The sequence below is a fragment of the Neovison vison genome, chromosome 6 (genome assembly GCF_020171115.1).
Source record: "Neovison vison isolate M4711 chromosome 6, ASM_NN_V1, whole genome shotgun sequence".
Lineage (NCBI taxonomy): Eukaryota > Metazoa > Chordata > Mammalia > Carnivora > Mustelidae > Neogale > Neogale vison.
The window spans coordinates 43,364,469-43,377,914 of record NC_058096.1 but is presented as its reverse complement, the minus strand read 5'-3'; positions in this window follow the sequence as shown (position 1 = coordinate 43,377,914).

Genomic DNA, 13,446 nt, shown 5'->3' with positions numbered 1-13,446 from the left:
TAAATCATAAGGACGTGCATGATTTTCTTAAAATTTTTAGAATTTCCAGATTCCTATTTTAAATTGTTCTGTCTTAATTGATGGCTCCTTCCATTCTCTGCAGCACATGAGAAAGATATTCTCAAGCTGTAGGCTTTTTACTATCCATGGCTCTTTGAAAGTACTAAGAGTTCACTAAGCTAACTACCTTCTAAAATGAAACAATTTTTTTAAGGGATTAAAAATTGTTGTTATTGTAATTAGATTTCAGATAAACTCAGTAACGTTTGTTTTAGAGTTCTGCTTTTGGCTATTGCAAATGGAGGAGATATAAGGATTATTTTCTCACATTGGTCAGAAAGATAAAAAGGCCATAGTAAACAAATCAATAAAAAGTCATTTTTTACTCAAAAAATTCAACCGTCATGATGGTCATTGTGACCCCACACAAACCAGCTACAGATAACACAGAAAGAATTGAGGTGCTGTGGGAACAAAATGTAGAGGGAAGAAAATAGTTGAATTCTGTATTTTTTATTATATCTGGTGAAGTTTCTTACTTCTTTCCCAACTTTGAACCATCAGTCAAGAGTATAATATTTGCATAGAAAATCCCAGTCATTGCATTTGTCTTCACTTCAAGATCACATTTGAATTTTCAAAAATTTTATTTTAACATGGAATTAGAATGGAACTACTTAAGTGATTTCTTTTGTGAATAGTTACTCAGATAAAACAGCTGAACTATTCAATCTTAAGCCATAACTCTTGAACATTGGTAGGGAATATTTTGAATGTATTGTGTCCATTAAATTATATGGCTTAGGGGCGCCTAGGTGGCTCAGTGGGTTAAGCCGCTGCCTTAGGCTCAGGTCATGATCTCGGGGTCCTGGAATCGAGTCCCGCATCAGGCTCTCTGCTCAGCAGGGAGCCTGCTTCCCTCTATCTCCCTCTCTGCCTGCCTCTCCATCTGCTTGTGATGTCTCTCTGTCAAATAAATAAAATCTTTAAAAATAAATAAATAAATAAGTAAATAAATAAATAAATTATATGGCTTAGTTTTTAAAAAGGACGTTATTCTGAGTAATTTATTATATAATAAAAGTTATAAAAACAAGGTAATGCCAAATATTTGTGGCAATATAAATTAACATCTAGGTATGCTGGAATGATCTTCTCTCAAAAGCTTGGGCTAAGCATTTTCTACAGGCCCTAACCTTCTCCCCATTTTGTCAGATATATACTGTAATGCAGGAGTTCCAACTGGGGAAGATGAGTCAGGAATGGAACAGCGGGTTTTGTCCAAGCCCTCAACTGCAAAACCAGTCTCCCTGGATTTGAATTCTGTAAAACTAATACCTAAATCTCAAACCAATCAACTGTTTGTGTGCACACGTGTGCATGCACACACACACACACACACACACACACACACATTTATATATTTTCTTAAAAAGAGAATGAATCAAATGATTTTATGGTAAGGATATATAAAATAATGAGATTCACTTCTGGCTTTTTTTAGTAGGAAATTGTAGCTGAAACAGTTAAAAACAAGCCCATTTATCTTATGCATTCATCTCTAGAATCCCAATTTCATGGAGGAAATTGTTTCTTGATTTTCTATATTGCAGAGACTCTAACAGAGCAAGATTATTTGTTGGTTTTCATGAATTAAGATATATAGGATTGGAACTTAAGTGCTCAGTAAATATTTTTAGAAGGTTGAAATGGAATTGAAGAATTAAAGCTTGCATTCATGCAAATAAAATAAAAATGATGAAATTACTTAACTTTGTGAAGCAAACAGTGTTAAAAGTCATAGGCTATTGATATCATGAACTAGTGAAAGCACTATTTCTTTCTGCTCTAAAATTTAGTTTGTATGATCCAAGGAAGGCCATTGATCAAGCTGCAGAAAACTATACCTTACACTATTTGTTAGAGAAACATGTTACAACAAATCTCCACTAAAAAAAGTCTTCATTTGGTCAGCTAAAAAACCCATATGTAGTGAACCCATATGTAATGAACTCATTGTAAAGAACTCATATGTAAAGAACCCAATGGTAATGTTCTATGGAAGCTCTTATTTTGGAATTGACTACACATGCAGTAACTTTTATATATAACCTTTACATAACTTTTATAATTATATATGTAGTAACTTTTAGTATGTAGTAACGTATATATGTTACGTATATATATACATACGTATATACGTACATATATACATATATGTATATATACACACATACACGTGTGTGTATGTTACTACATACAAAAGTTACTACATATAATTATGAAAGTTATGTAAAGGTTATATATAAAAGTTACTACATGTGTAGTAACATATATACGTGTGTGTGTGTGTGTGTATCTTCAATATATTTAAATTTTTTTCTTTATTTAGTAATTACATCAAGGTATCCCCCAAAATAAATTCCTTGAATCAACTTGAGTAATCAATATTATATTAATACTTTTAATTGAAACACATAAGAAAAGGGGTGGAGAGCAATAATCAACAGGGTAAAACCATGAGTAATACTATATTTGGGTTAAAATGAGATGAGACTATGAAGCAAGAGGCTCATTTTTTCCCATATTGATCATTATGTGGTTCTAAAAACTATATGAAAAAGGAATTCCTGTCCCTCAAAATAAATAATTAATAACCATTCCATTACTCTAAAATAATCAGTTATTCTTGTCTCTGTCATTTCTTCACTGTGCTACTATGAAAAATGTTACTTTATATGCTGGAATCTAATTTTCTTGGTGGCATAGTAAATATTATTGGATTAAATATTGATGTTTCATTATAATAATAACAGATGTTAGTGTTATTTTAAGAAAGAAAGGGAAGAAGGCGAGGAAGGAAGCAAGAGAGGGAGAGAGGGAAGGAAGGGGGAAAAGGAAAGAAGGAAGGAGGGAAGGAGGGGTCAGGTTAGCTCAGGTGAAAAAACAAAAAATCTAGAAAACAAACATTTTTTTAATAATTACCTTCCAAAAATAAGTCAATTATTTCTAAAATGCAATTTTTACAGTGTTTGTCCATTTATCTATATTAAAAGCAATGATTAAAGATTCAGTTTTTTTCTAGTCTCAATTGATAGTTGATATTACAGCAACAAGAAATTTTGTCTCCTTAGAGCCATAAATTCTTTTGGCAAATAGCTAAAATGAGAATGGTTTTTAAATCGAATTGTTTCCCAGGCTGCATGTAATATCTGAAAGCTCTCTGCTTGATTCATTTTTTTCACAAGTAGATGTCTCAGTGTAGAAATAAGCATAACAAAAAATGTCAGTGTAGACATTGATATATTTTGTACAAATGGAGTTTCATTACCTGCCTCTTCCAGCACAAAGTATCAGTGGTTAACTTTAAAAGGTCTTGCCTTTTATTTAATTGCACTGCACCTTTAGGCTCTATGTTATACTTTGCTATCATGTGTTTGTAGGAAGAGCCTGAAATGATTGGGAAATCAGTTTTCTTCCCTATTTTTTTTCTTTAACTTTATTTACTGATTCATAGCTTTCCTTTCTCTATGATCTATTTGTATTCAGAGGAGAATCGAATACCTCTCATCCTGCTCAGAATGGGGACTATCACATTACCTCTGTATTTACAGAATTCCACTAGGTCTCAATACAGCAGAGAACTGATTTTTAAGATCTTGATTTAACTCTCCAGATTTATGTATCATTCTATTAGTTCTTTTTCACTTTATTTCTTTTTTTTTCCTTTTCTTCTTCCTTGACTGAACATCCTCATGGCTTACCTCTGAAAAACTTTGTCTATATTATGCTTGTATCTTGAGGTGTTATAAGACCTCCGGCCATGAAGATTCATAGCATTACTTCTTCTCTAATTGTATTTTTTTAAAGATTTTATTTATTTATTTGAGAGAGAGAGAGTATGAGAGAGGAGAAGGTCAGAGGGAGAAGCAGACTCCCCAGTGAGCAGGAAGCCCAATGGAGGACTCCGTCCTGGGACTCCAGGATCACAACTTGAGCTGAAAGCAGTTGCTTAACTAACTGAGCCACCCAGGCACGCTTTAATTGTATTTATTAAATGATACCACATAATCTATATTCTATTTACCCAGTTTGGACATAACCTTATCTCCTTTGGACACAGGAAGTGTCAAGAAAAGCAAGCAGTGAAGTAGGCTGCCATAACTACCACGTGTACAAGCTAGTTTACAGAAGTCACTTTACCAGCAGAATGAGCTCCATTTTATCCCAATTCACTGATCCTGTCTATAAAGCAATGGACATCCCATAGAATAATTGAAGTGACATGGGTCATAAACCATGTAGTTTATTTGTAATAGCTGACCAGTTGTGTAGGACATACCACAAGTGTGCAGGAATTAAAACTTGGTATCCTAAGTTTTATTTGTGATTCTGAGAAAACGGCTTCCTAGGGCAAAAAGGATTTCATCTTTGCTATTCCACCCTTTATTTCAACTCTCAAGTTCTTTCCTGAGGTCTCCTTGCAGGTAAGTTGGCTATAAATTCTATTTAATGTATACTTTTTTATGTGGCTTTTCTAGTTATTATTTAATTAGAGAATGAAATTTGTGATCAGTAATCAGGAACAGAAGATAGTTTTGTCTTTGCTTCTTTGTCCCATCCCCCAAAAGTGTTCTTAGTTTATCATGGTTTTAGATGACAAAAAAATGAATATTACCTAGTCCCTCTTCCTTTCTTGATTACCAGGGAAATTTCAGCATGGCACATACAATATTTATTTTTCTCAATATGTGTCCCTATTTTGCTTTCCAAGAACAATTTATTATATCGTTCCACATTAATTTTGCTACCTAGCTCTTGAGACATGCAAATAATTGAATTGTTAAACCAGACTAATACAACCAAACATCTTGCCTAGTATCAAGCTTTACTAATAATTTCCTGTGTTTAGGCAATCAATAGATTCCGATGAAGTAGAGGCAAGTCTGGACATCGAGAGTAGCTACCCAGGTCCTGTTGTCTCACTACAGAAATGTGTCCTCTATCCCAGAATAAGAGACGAGGTCTCCAAGGAAGGCTATGGCAGGAGGAGAGTCTGAGTTTGCAAATATCTCCAGTTTGTATCCTACGGAGTTATATAGTTCCAGGAGCTTCTCCAGGGAGATGCGCCTCATGAATCCACAGATACCGAGTTCTCTTTATTACAGGCAATTGTTAATAGAGACATTCTGCTAATGGCATTTCAGAGATAAAGTTTTCCTCCTAGCAAGATCACTTGTTTTTAACCTTGACGTCAGGTGATGGAAATCTAGTCATCTGCCATCTTTTCTTCCTTCCCAAGGTGCCCCAGGTAAAGAAAATAAATGCTGGTCAAGCCAGCTACTATATGTAGTTTCACCAGAACTATACTTTTGTTTCAAATACAATCGATTTCCAGGGCAATTTGTGTGTCCTTATGAGATACATAGAAATCTTCTAGCTCAAGTTTATCATTTGTCCCACCATGTGGTGATCAAGCCTGGCCTCTCTCTGGTTGTATTCCCCACCACATTGCTCCTCATTCCGTATCCTCCTTCCTACAAAACCAACTAACTTCTGCCTCCTTGTGGTTCTGCCACAGCAACAATGCTGTCTCCTCACTTTTGTCCTTGCTCCTTTTTCTGGTATGAACACCTTCAACCAGTTTTCCTTGCTGCACTGAGTCTAGTTTCTCCTTCATGTTTCATCATAGGTGTCCATTACTCCAGAAGGTCACCTATCTGACCCCCGTATGAAAAATTATGACCTTTCCCGTGTCCCCTCCATCCGATGCCTCTATACATTTACCACACTCTACTAACATTTTCTCATGACATGCTTTATTCTCTTACATATTTCTAGGATTCAATCCATATTGCCACAACAAACATTAGAATGTCATACATAAACAATGGGAAGTTCACGATTACTAAATGAACACCTGGCTAATGAATGAAGCTGCTGTCTAATGTAATCACATTCTTTTTCTTATTAGAAAAAGGATTGTGCAAGGTTCTGGAGACGCAGTCACAAAAAATACATAAATAAATAAATAAATAAAAGCAAAACCAAAACAAAACAAAAAAAACACCAGCACTCTGCTTTTACCTGATGGCATCTTGTAGTGTTTTCAATAAGTTCTTTACTGGTCAGCTCTATCAGAGTCCCTCATGGGGGTGATGGGCCAGGAAACTAATTAAAATACAGGGCCAAAGCCAAAAAATTAGAATCTTTGAGAATAAATCCTAAGAATCTATACTTTTCAATGAATTTCCCTGGTTGGTTATCATATACACAAGAAGTTTGAGAAAGTCTGGTTTACTAGACATTATATTCCAAGTATAATTCAGTGAACTAGAGAGAAACTTTAGGTTAAATTTCACTGTATCAAAGCCATAATAGATGTGATTCATCATTTTAGCAATTACAGGATTTCATCAGAGTCACAATAAAAATAATTTGTGCTATAAAAGGAAACACACACACACACACACATACTTTCCTGCAAGCAGAACAAATGTTCAAAATTAACGTATTTCTCAGGACTTGGTAAACCCTGACTACTTACAAAACACAAAGTCCCTGAATATATACACTAACTTGCATTGCTATTAATCATTGCACACATTTTCTCCTGAAAATTGGCTACTTCTTAAAATCAGGGGTTGAGCATCTTTGACAATTCCCACTGCCCATAGCAAAATGAGTGAAACAGAGAACATCACAGCCAGTACAAAAATAATTCAAGAGTAAAATTATTTCCACTTAAGTGGCAAAATACAATACACAGATGATGAAATATCCAGTCAGGCTTTATTCATTTAATTAGTTTAGAATAGTGTGTTTAGAAATAAGCCAATTTATATGGGACATTGTTTCTATGTTCTTATCATATTTTTTTTAACACCATTATTCGAAAATTGGAAAAGTAAATTTGCAGTGGCTTGAGGACATTGTAGTTATATTTAGACAGAACTGAGCATGAACCCTAGGATTATAGTAAAGACAGACCCTAGCTAGCAAAAAGAGTAAGAGAGTGTTAATTTGAGTTTTTCCCTAAGGTGAAGTTTTATTTTTCAATAGGACAGAAGAAATATGTATCACCCAACCCAGTACTGTTTGTTTCTCAAAAAGCCCTTAAAATTTTTATTCTTCAAACAGTTTTTATGGCAACTACAATATCATACTCATAGGATTACACCGTAAGCTTTTCTCAAGTTTCTTCAAAGAGCAGAGCTTTAACTGACCTTCCAGCTGGATGCATAAGCCTTTGATGCTTTGAGGATTTTACTCAGTCTGAAGTAATAATGAGTGTTTGTTTTTTTTTTTAGCTGATTCTAAAATTCAGAAAACTAAATTTACACATTACTAATCAAGGACAATATTTATATTAATAAAATAATACATATTAACATAATGTGTATGAAATATTTTAACATGTCTTTGCAGTGAAAAAGTCACTTAGACTTTAAAAAAACCTCAGATTTATAATAATATTTTGTTATTCTATTTATATTCATCATATGGTTAATCTTTTTAAAAGATTTTATTTATTTATTTGACAGAGGTCACAAGTAGGCAGAGAGGCAGGCAGAGAAAGAGGAGGAAGCAGGCTCCCTCATGAGCAGAGAACCCGATGTGGGGCTCAATCCCAGGACCCTGGGATCATGACCTGAGCTGAAGGCAGAGGCTTTAACTGAGCCACCCAGGTGCCCCAATATTCATCATATGTGTTAAACATTTACTGAATTTCAGGTTCTAAATAAGGCATGACAGTGGTAGAAATATGAATAAGGCATATTTTTTACATTCAAGGGAGCTCAGAGCTTATTAAGTGGATTAGAACATGTAAGCAAATAGTGTTCTAGAAGTTAGAAGAGGTTAACACCAGAATAGAAATTAACATAACTTATGGTATATGAATTTTGGAAAGATACTTCATTGTTCCAGGCCTTAGTTTTCTAATTGGAAAAATAGAAATAATAATGCCAAAATGGAAGAATTATTTGTAAGTTTATAAACAATGTAATACAGTGCTGTTTGCACTCTATAAATAGGTCCTCAAGATGTAAGAACTACCCTTACTATTACTTGAGAAGTCTTTATCAAAGCAGAGGAATTTTACCTGTAATTAGAGGAAAGGGTGTGGGGGGAGACGCTGATATGACATTCCCAGTGGGAGCTGAGAGGCAGAAAAAGTATCACAGATAATCATATGTACAATATAGAGGAAAAGATATAAGAAAATCTTTTTTTATTTCAACAAAAGACTGAGGAACACTTCTTGGTAGACAATATTTCTACTGTATTTCATAAATTAATATTCAGATTTTTTGGTACAGTTTGCAATTTTCTTAGAAAAGGTAGTCACCTGGACCATTTCATTTTCTTTCTATATATTATTTTTTCTTCAAAAGAGAATGCACAATAGGCTAAATGACTTAATATAATTTGGTCAGAAGTGCAGGTCAGAAATACTTACTACATAAGTAAATTGAATAAAACCATCAAAATCCTTAGTAACAACCCACACATGGAAACCATTGTCCATGACTGATGACATGAGCTGATGACATGATGATAAGATGTGTAGTTTAACCAAAAGGTGATTGTCTTTGGAACATAACTGCATCTTTTCAAATAAAATATATTTTTTAGTTTATTTGACAGAGATCACAAGTAGGCAGAGAGGCAGGCAGAGGGTGGGGGGAAGAAGGCTCCCCGCTGAGCAGAGAGCCTGATATGGGGCTCAATCTCAGGACCCCAAGACCACGACCTGAGCCAAAGGCAGAGGCTTTAACCCACTGGGCCACCCAGGCCCCCCTGGAACATAACTGCATCTTTATAATGAATGGTATATGTGTTGGTTTTGAAAGTAGGTGTGAGCATCAGAATAAAAGAGCAATGCTCTTCTGGGAAAGAAGGGAATAGCATACATTCATGTTTGCTCCAAACCGTGCATGCAGATCAAATAAATTTTTATCAGTCACACTGGGAATATTGAGACACACTGGACAGCTCTTATACTAAAACTCCTCTTCCAAAAAAAGAAAAACAGTTCTTTGATTTTTATCATCATAAAATAATAATATTTGTTACCGATTTACTTAAATGAAACAAAACAAAAAGTATATAAAAATGGATTTCAGTAGAATTCTACTTTTAAAGATTCTGCCAAGATTTTATTGGCAGATACTTTACCACTTACTGTGCCAAGAGAAACAGTAGGTATTTCTCTTGCTGATCTTTTGGGATAAAACTAAGTTCTGTAGTCATTTTGTATTTTATCAAAACTGATGATATTACCATAAAGAATCTAAACAAATAATATTTTACATTACTGCTTTACACAAACTTAAGCAGTAATATTTAAGTTTTCAAGGACAGAACGCAAACATATTTCTGGCTTTCAAGCTACAGATTTTTTTCCCTAGGAATTAACTTTCATGACAGAATTTTTTTTTTAAGGGAATATTAATACTTTTTTGCTGCCAGTTCTTGAGGGAGTTTAGAAATCTCGCCATCCAGCTTAATCAGGTAAGATGTGCAATGTTGCTGAAGAATGCCAAGTTTTATTCTATGACACTTTGGCTTAAGATAGTGACTGATTTCACACTAAAACAATATGAAAACAAAGAGATGTAAATTTTCAATAGCACTGAAAAATAGTTGGGATGATCGAAGATATGACAGGCTCCAGAAAAAAAAAAATTTTTTTTTTTTTTTTTTTTTGGAGTACCTATAGCAGGGAAGAGATCGTGAGGACTATTAGTGGACACTGAGAACAATCTAGGAGTGACTATAACCCTTTGTCACTGTATCTACAAATTTAAGGGCACAAGTTCCTAAATGATTAAAGAGAAAGAAACCATCTCTTTCTCACTAAAGGAACATTATTTTCTGAGGCATATTTCTACTACTAGCATTCCTCTTAGGGCTTCTCTTTCCAAATCTATTTTAAGATTACATTTCACAATACTGTTATACAAGTAGTACTATACAATATGATTAGTGTTACATCTTGAGATAGTACAGAGAGAAAATTAGGAAGAGCCACAGAAACAATAAACTAGCAATGCAGTATTGTTTTACAGATTTATGCTGACTACAGAGAATGTCTGGTTCTCCCAAAATAATCTTCCACACAGCCTAAGCTAAGGATGCAATGAAAGAACTTTTTTAGTACAATAGAGCCAGTTTAAATAGATGACAAACAAGAGAAATTAGCTATAGACTGTGAATGACACTCATGTAAGAAACCAAAATCTGACATTTACCTTCTGGATTGTGAGAAGTACCAGGATGATTCCAGCATGTGCAACTGAGTAAAATATAAAATACTAATAATAATAACAATAACAATAATAATAATTTTAATTAAACATGGAAATATGAAAAATTCAAAAGCATAAGTTAACCATTGCTTTTGAAAAGCAGAAGGAAGTCCTATTTTCAAATAAGTTTTAAAAACTTAGACCGAATACTTTTAAATAACTTGTGTCTGTTAATAACTAATAAAAGCAGTACCTTTAAATTTTTAAGAGAAAAAAACTGGAAAATAATAAACTCACAGGTCCAAGATCAAATTTGAACACAGAAACATGAAAAAACTCATAATAAAATTGCTTAAAACCAATGATAACAAGTCTTGTAAGTAATCAAGAAAAAAGACATTGTCTATAGATAAAGATGACAGCAGATTGCTCATTAGAAACAATTCAAGTGGAAGACAGTTAAGCAAATTCCATAAAGTACTGAAAGAAAACAAAAGAAATCTCTTTCAAATACAAAGACAAAATTAAGGTATTTTTAGAGATGCAAAAGACAGAACAATTCATATGCATTCAGACATAGAGAAGCTGAAGCAATTTTTATGCCAGATAGAAAAATGGACCCCACAAAGGAATGAAGAGTAGTATACATAGAACATGTAATTGTTTTTCTTACTACTTAAGTCTTTAAAAGATATAACTGGCCTTTTAAACAATAATTATAATGTAATATGGTATTTATAACATTGTATAAGCAAAAATGTATAATATCAGTAGAACAAGGTCAGAGGAGAAAAATAGAAATATCCCACTATCTCATATTAAATATTCCATTTAAGAATAAAATCTCCTGTTGTTCTTGACCAGTAACTTTCTCTAAAAACTCAGTCTAATGGATTTCAAACTGACCGATGTGATAGCATTTATCACCTATCAATTCTATATGATAATTACGATGATCTTTCAAGTTCTCCAAATTTAAAAACGTTGTTTAGATACTGGTGGCTGCAGAGAAGGGCTAAAGTATGCTACAGAATTAGAAATAAACCATGCGGCAATTCCAGTTTGATTTTTGTTTAGTTCATTTATTTCTGTTTTTTAGTCATTTGATTTTTCTGAATTCTGGCCTATATCTAAGTATGGTTTATATTTTAACTTTTTTTTTTTTTTCCACAATTACACACACTGAATGCTTTAAATGCATAAACAGTTTTCACCTTCACTAAGAGCAATGATTGAACTGAAACACATGGACCCCTGGTCTCTTGATTTTTTTCATTTTTAATAGAAACAGGAGTTAAAAACTTCCTCTTCAATGTATAAGTAAGTAATGGAAACTCTATCACAAATGCCAGCTGACCTCCTGCATTTGGGAGACATTAAAGGAAGAGAGAACCACGGCAGAGGAGAATGCACACTTGGTCTAAAGAGAGCTGAGTTTCAGCAAATGATTTTCCTATTAGATTGCTAGCCTGGATATGGATTTCTAAATGTGAATTTTCGTGAATTTTATGCATTGATAATTAATGTTAAAACTGATATGACATGGGCCAAGACACTATAGGCCAAACATATATGTGTATATATATACTATAATATATATATATAATGTTTCTGATATGTATAAACATAATAAAAACACACAAAAATCATGCACGTGTATCCACAAACACACATACATGCATGCACAAACACACATACACACACACACACGCACGCACACATGCACACAAATTCACAAAATTGCAGGGTATATTAGGATCCTGGGTCTTTAGGTTTTTTTTTTTTTGGTGGGGGGAGTTGCTTGTTTTTCTTTATTTTTTTCTTTTTTTAAGATGATTTTGTCTAAGTTGAGCATTAGGCTTTTTTTGCTTTGGAATATAAATATTTGGAAATACACACATTTGGAAAAAATAGTTTGGGGGAGAATATCATGACAAAAGGAAGTCTATTTAATAAAACTAATTTAGCACAGGAGTTTTTTGTTTTTTTTTTCACATCTCCATATTCGTTATTTTTCACGGGTATAAACCTTGATTTGACCTGGTCCTTCAGTGTTACTGGTTTTGTTTTGTTTTGTTCTTTAATCTACTTTTTTGAAAAGACCTTTGAAATTCACTTTCTCTTTGTTGCCTGTTACAGGACTTGTACCACAGACTTGCAATGAAGCTTTCTGCCTCATTGAACCTCTTTCACAGACTCTGTATTAAAAGGAATGGGTTCTTTCTTCCCTTCTTCCTTTCTCTAACCCTTTCCATATGAGGACAAAGAATTCCTTTGAAGAAAGCTTATAGATCTCAACATATTATGGAAGAGGTTAGAGTGTGCTTACTTTTTTTCCACAGGCCCCATAAAGCATGAAGTTGTTGCTACCAATATCATTATTTTGTACGAATTTGAAACAGATTGGACAGTGTAGCTCTAAATATAGAAACACCCCCTATAGATTGCCTATGCTTTAAAGAAAGGTGAGATCTTAAATTTGAAATTCTCAGTGACAATTTCATTGCTTTTTTTCTTCTCTTAGTTTCAAATTATCTTTGGGTAGCAAAAATATATATATAGTAAGCTCAACAAAATATCCATAAATGGTGTGGTTTGAAATAATATTTATCATATTTACAGTTGTGGATAATGGGAAGGATATGATACAAACATACACAAGTCTATCATGTATAACTGAACTTTACAAATTTCCAGTAAAACCTAACAAACCCTAAATCAACAAGAGGATAAAAGCTAGCTATAGTTTAGTATTTATCATGAAGTAGTGGACTTCTAGAAGATACCACAAAAGATTACCCTTCTTAATTTTTTCTTTTAGTAAAGTAAATATTTAAGTCACCAAATCAGAAACTGGTGTACTCCTCTCATTAAAGATACACAGAAAGAAATTGATCTATTGATCTATTTATCTATTTATATCTTATGATAGAGACAGAAACAAATCTTCAGCACTCTTGTGATCAGTCTGAGCTTAACTTATGTATGGAAGGAAAACTTCTGAAGGCAGATGAAATTTGAAAAAAAATATATTCACCTGAGAAGTTCAGTGGTCAGTTAGAAGCAGGTATGTACACATTCACTGAAAAAGGGGAAAATGGGTACTTTTGCAGGAGGAAAAAAATTGAGCACCAAAATAGTCTATTATGCCCTGACTTTTAAAGCCATCAATAGAAAATTAAATCCTAAAACA